Here is a 7,181-nt window from a genome sequence, read left to right on the forward strand (position 1 = left end):
CCTTTCCCAGTAATAGGATGTATCTCCGATATCCGGCCGGCCTATAGCTGATGCAAAACTACACTTCCCATCATGCCCGGACAGCCAAAGAGCTAGAGCACCTTGACTATTGGGTATGGTGTAAGTTCCGTAGCTACAGAAGAAACATTTTTGGGCATGTGATTTTCACAAGGATTTTGTTACTAGAAAGGTATCTTGAACCTCAGGGGTGTTTTCAGCTGCTAAATTGTAAAGAAGATGGCACCAACATCTGGAGTCTCCACTGAGTAATTACCTGCATTTATATGCTACAGTTACCCAGTTGAAGAGTTTTTTATTTTTTATTTTTTTGCTCCCCAAAAAACTAAATAATAGTCATGTGGTGATGAAAACCTTGTCTGGCACTATGCAGGGCATTGATTTATACAGTACACTACTAGATGGCATGTGACAGGAGAAGGGGTTACTAATGCACCGGACCTGCAAGGTGCTATGTGAGTAGAAGGGAAAGAAGGCAGCGGCATCACAGCAAGGAAAGGGTTACACAGAGCAGAGAGCTGCTGCAGCTGTGACACCCCGCTCCCAGTTACTGTAGTTTGTCTTAATCAAGAGACAGATTTCCTCCAGCAGCAGAGAGTGGACAGCAGATTACAGGGAAGGGAGACACCTAGTGGCCAAACAAAGAACGAAGAAGGGATGTGGCTGTGGTGCTGCTGCTGCTCTAGGGAGGGGATAGAGGAGATAGTGCAAGCAGGGATTACAGTATATTACTAGGCCCTGATATCAATCAGCGAATGATCAGTCAGGTGGAGGCTTTAGCCGCCAGTGTTTGATGAGGTTGTCTTCCACCAATCTGCCAATGGATGACACTTCCACCCCTCACAGGGGGCAGCCTGGCTGATATGAGCCATTAAATGCCGCAGTACCTGAAAAACGTGTGCTTCCACAATCCTAAACCGTGCTGACTGCTGGGTGGCCGCCCTGCTGGATCCTGCTATAAGGATAACATCATGTCCCTAATGCCTGTAGTAGATCGGCAGAGAAAAATAAGGGTATACAAAAAAGAGAAAGCTGGTAAGGGCACTACTGTCAGAGAGGGCTTGGGGGGAGCAACAGGCCGAGGAGGAGGAGATCACCACCACAGCTTGGGGACCTGCATTGCCTCAGGAGGGTGGACATGGCCGCTACATGGAACACCTTCCTCAGCGTGCTGCAAAATGCACCAACACCATCGGCAGGAGGCAGAACTATAAGTACATGGTGGATGTGGGTCAGCACAGCTCCTGGTGCGGACTGACGGCTTCTCCACATTCAATTTCTGCATCTCCAAAATGGACACCTGGCCAGAGCTCACTCTCTATGCCTTGGAGGTGCTGCCCTGCCCTGCCCAGTGTGCTCTCTGAAAGGGTATTTAGCACTGCAGGGGATGTCCTCAGTGGGTCCGCCTATCCACAGCCAATGTGCAGAAACTAAATATAATCAAGGCGTGTACCCCAGATGACCTGTCAGTCCCGCGGCCTCATTAAGGAGCCTATGTGCAAATCTGCAATGTTGGCTATTGCCTCCTCCTCGGCCTCTATCTTCCACATCAACCTCCACCTACTCCTCCTCCTCCTCGGCCTCTGTCTTCCACAGCAACCTCCACCTACTCCTCCTCCTCGGCCTCTGTCTTCCACAGCAACCTCCACCTACTCCTCCTCCTCGGCCTCTATCTTCCACAGCAACCTCCACCTACACCTCGGCCTCTACCTTTCAATTCTACCTACTTCTCCACCTTGACATCCACGCCCTCTTTCAATATTATCTATTTATTCGGTTAATTGAAGTATTTTTATTAATTTTTTAAATCTTACTTTAAATACTTTCCTGAACCCAGTTGCCTTGTTAGTCACACGTTGGTTGCATTTGCAGCCTCCCAACCCCATTTTACAGCCATTTTCGAGGGCCGAAAGTTTGTGTTAAAAGTCCGGGTCTGCGAATTTTATTATTTTTTTATTACTTTGAGCGAACCAGAATGGCCACAGGTCCGCTCATCACTAGTGAGGAGTAATTTTTGGTAAATGAAGTGACCCACAAATCTGTGTGGAATCACATCGACTATCACATGGAGGAAAAGTGTTTAAAACCACTGCAACCATTAGACCAAACAAGTCACCCAGATGTACAGGAACTTGTGTGCATGAGCAGACCACATGTACTTACATAACAATGTTGCCCTGTATTACACACTTACATGACCATGTTGCCCTGTATTACACACTTACATTTCCATGTTGCCTCTGTATTACACACTTACATGACCATGTTGCCCTGTATTACACACTTACATGACCATGTTGCCCTGTATTACACACTTACATGATCTCTTCACCTCTGTATTACACACTTACATGACCATGTTGCCCTGTATTACACACCTACATGACCATGTTGCCCTGTATTACACACTTACATGATCTCTTCACCTCTGTATTACACACTTACATGACCATGTTGCCCTGTATTACACACCTACATGACCATGTTGCCTCTGTATTACACACTTACATGATCTCTTCACCTCTGTATTACACACTTACATGACCATGTTGCCCTGTATTACACACTTACATGACCATGTTGCCTCTGTATTACACACTTACATTTCCATGTTGCCCTGTATTACACACTTACATGACCATGTTGCCCTGTATTACACACTTACATTTCCATGTTGCCCTGTATTACACACTTACATGACCATGTTGCCTCTGAATTACACACTTACATTTCCATGTTGCCCTGTATTACACACTTACATGACCATGTTGCCCTGTATTACACACTTACATGATCTCTTCACCTCTGTATTACACACTTACATGACCATGTTGCCTCTGTATTACACACTTACATGACCATGTTGCCCTGTATTACACACTTACATGACCATGTTGCCCTGTATTACACACTTACATGACCATGTTGCCCTGTATTACACACTTACATAACCATGTTGCCCTGTATTACACACTTACATGACCATGTTGCCTCTGTTACACAATGATGTTTCAGCTCTGACACACATGATATTTTATCTCCGTATTACACACTTACATAAATTGTTAACATCTGTATTACACTCTTAAATAATCATGTTGCCTCTGTGTTACACATATACATGATTGTGTCACCTCTTACTTGTATAATCATGTTACCTCTGTTAAACACTTAAATGATGTTTCAGCGCTGTTACACACTTACATGATATTTTATCTCTGTATTACACACTTACATGATCATGTTTCCTCTGTTACACACTTACATGTTTCATCTCTGTGTTACACACTTACATGATCATGTTGCCTCTGTGTAAGACTTACATGATGTTTCATCTGTGTTACACACTTACACGATCATGTTGCCTCTGTTACACACTTAAAAGATGTTTCAGCTCTTACACACTTACATATTTTATCTCTGTATTACACACTTACATGATCATGTTTCCTCTGTTACACACTTACATGTTTCATCTCTGTGTTACACACTTACATGATCATGTTGCCTCTGTGTAAGACTTACATGATGTTTCATCTGTGTTACACACTTACACGATCATATTGCCTCTGTTACACACTTAAATGATGTTTCAGCTCTTACACACTTACATGATATTTTATCTCTGTATTACACACTTACATGATCATTTTGCCTGTTACACACTTACATGATGTTTCAGCTCTGTGTTACACACTTACTTGATCATGTTACCTCTGTGTTACACACTTGATGTTTAATCTCTGTTCTACATACTTACATGATCATGTTGCCTCTGTATTACCCTTACATGATGTTTCAGCTCTGTGTTACACACTTACATGATCATGTTACCTCTGTGTTACACACTTACACGATCATGTTGCCTCTGTTACACACTTACATGATCATGTTACCTCTGTTTCACACTTACTTGATGTTTCATCTGTGTTAAACACTTACATGATCATGTTGCCTCTGTTACACACTTGCATGATGTTTCGTCTCTGTGTTACACACTTACATGATCATGTTACCTCTGTGTTACACTTACATGATGTTTCATCTGTGTTACACACTTACACGATCATGTTGCCTCTGTTACACACTTACATGATCATGTTACCTCTGTGTTTCACACTTACTTGATGTTTCATCTGTGTTACACACTTACATGATCATGTTGCCTCTGTTACACACTTGCATGATGTATCGTCTCTGTGTTACACACTTACATGATCATGTTACCTCTGTGTTACACTTACATGATGTCTCTTCTCTGTGTTACACACTTCCATGAGGGTGTTTTACATTTGGGCTGAATGATTAAGGGGATGTAATGTTTTCATCTGGGATGTGAATGAAGCTTCTGCCTAATAGTAGAACAAGAAGTGTTTTGTGTGTGTCCCTCCGCCTCAGGGACGGCATTGACATTCAGACACTGAGCCTGTGACCTGCTCCCGGCTATCTCCTCACTCATGTCTCTATGTAAGTATTTTATACTCCTTTTATCTGACACATCACCACTATTTCACATGTCAGTAATTTATTTATGATTGGAAATAATCCTCAATGTCTGTATCATTTATACATAAAACAACCCATACGTATCACGGCTGTGAGTAATCAGTATTATATATGTGCAGGTTGTTGGTATAATACGGGGGGGGGGGGGGGGGGGGGGGGGGGGGGATCGATGGTTATTTATAGAAGGTTTAGTATGGTACATGAGACAGGGAACTGGTTGTAGATATCACCTGGTTTGTTATAATGGAGTCTAATAATCTGTTAAATTATTTGCTAATTCTGCTAAAATTGGCCAAAAACGTTCTAGAATCTCAATGGCTATAGAAAGAAACTGACTATGACTTCCAAGGGGTCTATGCCTCTGTTCACACTGAAGATTGCACACCACATTTGGCTCAAGTACAGAAAAAAAAACTACAAAAAGTGCAACAGTGTGAACAGAGGCATAGAGGTTTTCCTTTTATTCTGTTGTATGTGGAGGGTGTGGCTGCCCAGTCGTAGGCTTGTTCAGCCCAGGAGAGGCCATTGCCACTATGAGAATGCTAGAGTAGGGACCATGCCTCTGAGTACACTCTGTAACCTGGTGACATTGTACTCTCTGTAACCTGGTGACACGGGGGGACACTCTGTAACCTGGTGACATGGGGCACTCTGTAACCTGGTGACATGGGGGGACACTCTGTAACCTGGTGACATGGGACACTCTGTAACCTGGTGACATGGGGGGACACTCTGTAACCTGGTGACATGGGACACTCTGTAACCTGGTGACATGGGACACTCTAACCTGGTGACATTATACACTCTGTAACCTGGTGACACGGGACACTCTAACCTGGTGACATGGGACACTCTGTAACCTGGTGACATGGGACACTCTGTAACCTGGTGACACGGGACACTCTGTAACCTGGTGACCTGAGACACTCTGTAACCTGGTGACACGGGACACTCTGTAACCTGGTGACATGGGGCACTCTGTAACCTGGTGACATGGGGGGACACTCTGTAACCTGGTGACCTGAGACACTCTGTAACCTGGTGACACGGGACACTCTGTAACCTGGTGACATGGGGGGACACTCTGTAACCTGGTGACACTGTACACTCTGTAACCTGGTGACACTGTACACTCTGTAACCTGGTGACATGGGACACTCTGTAACCTGGTGACACGGGGCACTCTGTAACCTGGTGACACGGGGCACTCTGTAACCTGGTGACACGGGGCACTCTGTAACCTGGTGACATGGGACACTCTGTAACCTGGTGACATGGGACACTCTGTATCCTGGTGACATGGGACACTCTGTAACCTGGTGACATGGGACACTCTGTATCCTGGTGACACTGTACACTCTGTAACCTGGTGACACGGGACACTCTGTAACCTGGTGACACGGGACGCTCTGTAACCTGGTGACATGGGACACTCTGTAACCTGGTGACATGGGACACTCTGTAACCTGGTGACATGGGGGAACACTCTGTAACCTGGTGACATGGGACACTCTGTAACCTGGTGACATGGGACACTCTGTAACCTGGTGACATGGGGGGACACTCTGTAACCTGGTGACATGGGGGGACACTCTGTAACCTGGTGACATTATACACTCTGTAACCTGGTGACACGGGACACTCTGTATCCTGGTGACATGGGACACTCTGTAACCTGGTGACATGGGACACTCTGTATCCTGGTGACACTGTACACTCTGTAACCTGGTGACACGGGACACTCTGTAACCTGGTGACACGGGACGCTCTGTAACCTGGTGACATGGGACACTCTGTAACCTGGTGACATGGGACACTCTGTAACCTGGTGACACGGGGGGACACTCTGTATCCTGGTGACATGGGACACTCTGTAACCTGGTGACATGGGACACTCTGTAACCTGGTGACATGGGGGGACACTCTGTAACCTGGTGACATGGGGGGACACTCTGTAACCTGGTGACATGGGACACTCTGTAACCTGGTGACATTATACACTCTGTAACGTGGTGACATTATACACTCTGTAACCTGGTGACATTATACACTCTGTAACCTGGTCACACTGTACACTCTGTAACCTGGTGACATGGGGGGACACTCTGTAACCTGGTGACATGGGGGGACACTCTGTAACCTGGTGACATGGGGGGACACTCTGTAACCTGGTGACATGGGACACTCTGTAACCTGGTGACATGGGGCACTCTGTAACCTGGTGACATGGGGCACTCTGTAACCTGGTGACATTTTGTTTGATCAAATAGTTTGCTAAGATCCTAATTTTTTAATATCCATAGAGCAGGTTTTTATCGCATGTACACCGAGAGGAGTATGTATGGTAAGCACTTGCACCTGTAGGTTGCTGTTGCACTTTCCTTATTTTTTTGTCTGTACTTAAGCCACATGAAGCGTGCAACCTGCAGTGTGAACAGAGGCATAAGGGTGCGGCCAATTTTTCCTTTTTTTTTTTTTTTTTTTTTCTTCTGTGCTCTCTGCTGCCACCTTTGTCTATGTCCTGTTCTTTGGATGCATAGTTTTATAGGAAACTCCCTTTAAGACCATTGAGAATTTGATCACATCTTTCAGTTCCTCTCTTCTTCCACTTATTGTACGGCTTTTAGGCTTTCAGTATCTGGAGATCTAGTGGCGTG

The sequence above is a fragment of the Dendropsophus ebraccatus genome, chromosome 4 (assembly GCF_027789765.1).
Source record: "Dendropsophus ebraccatus isolate aDenEbr1 chromosome 4, aDenEbr1.pat, whole genome shotgun sequence".
In the NCBI taxonomy this organism is placed as follows: Eukaryota; Metazoa; Chordata; class Amphibia; order Anura; family Hylidae; genus Dendropsophus; species Dendropsophus ebraccatus.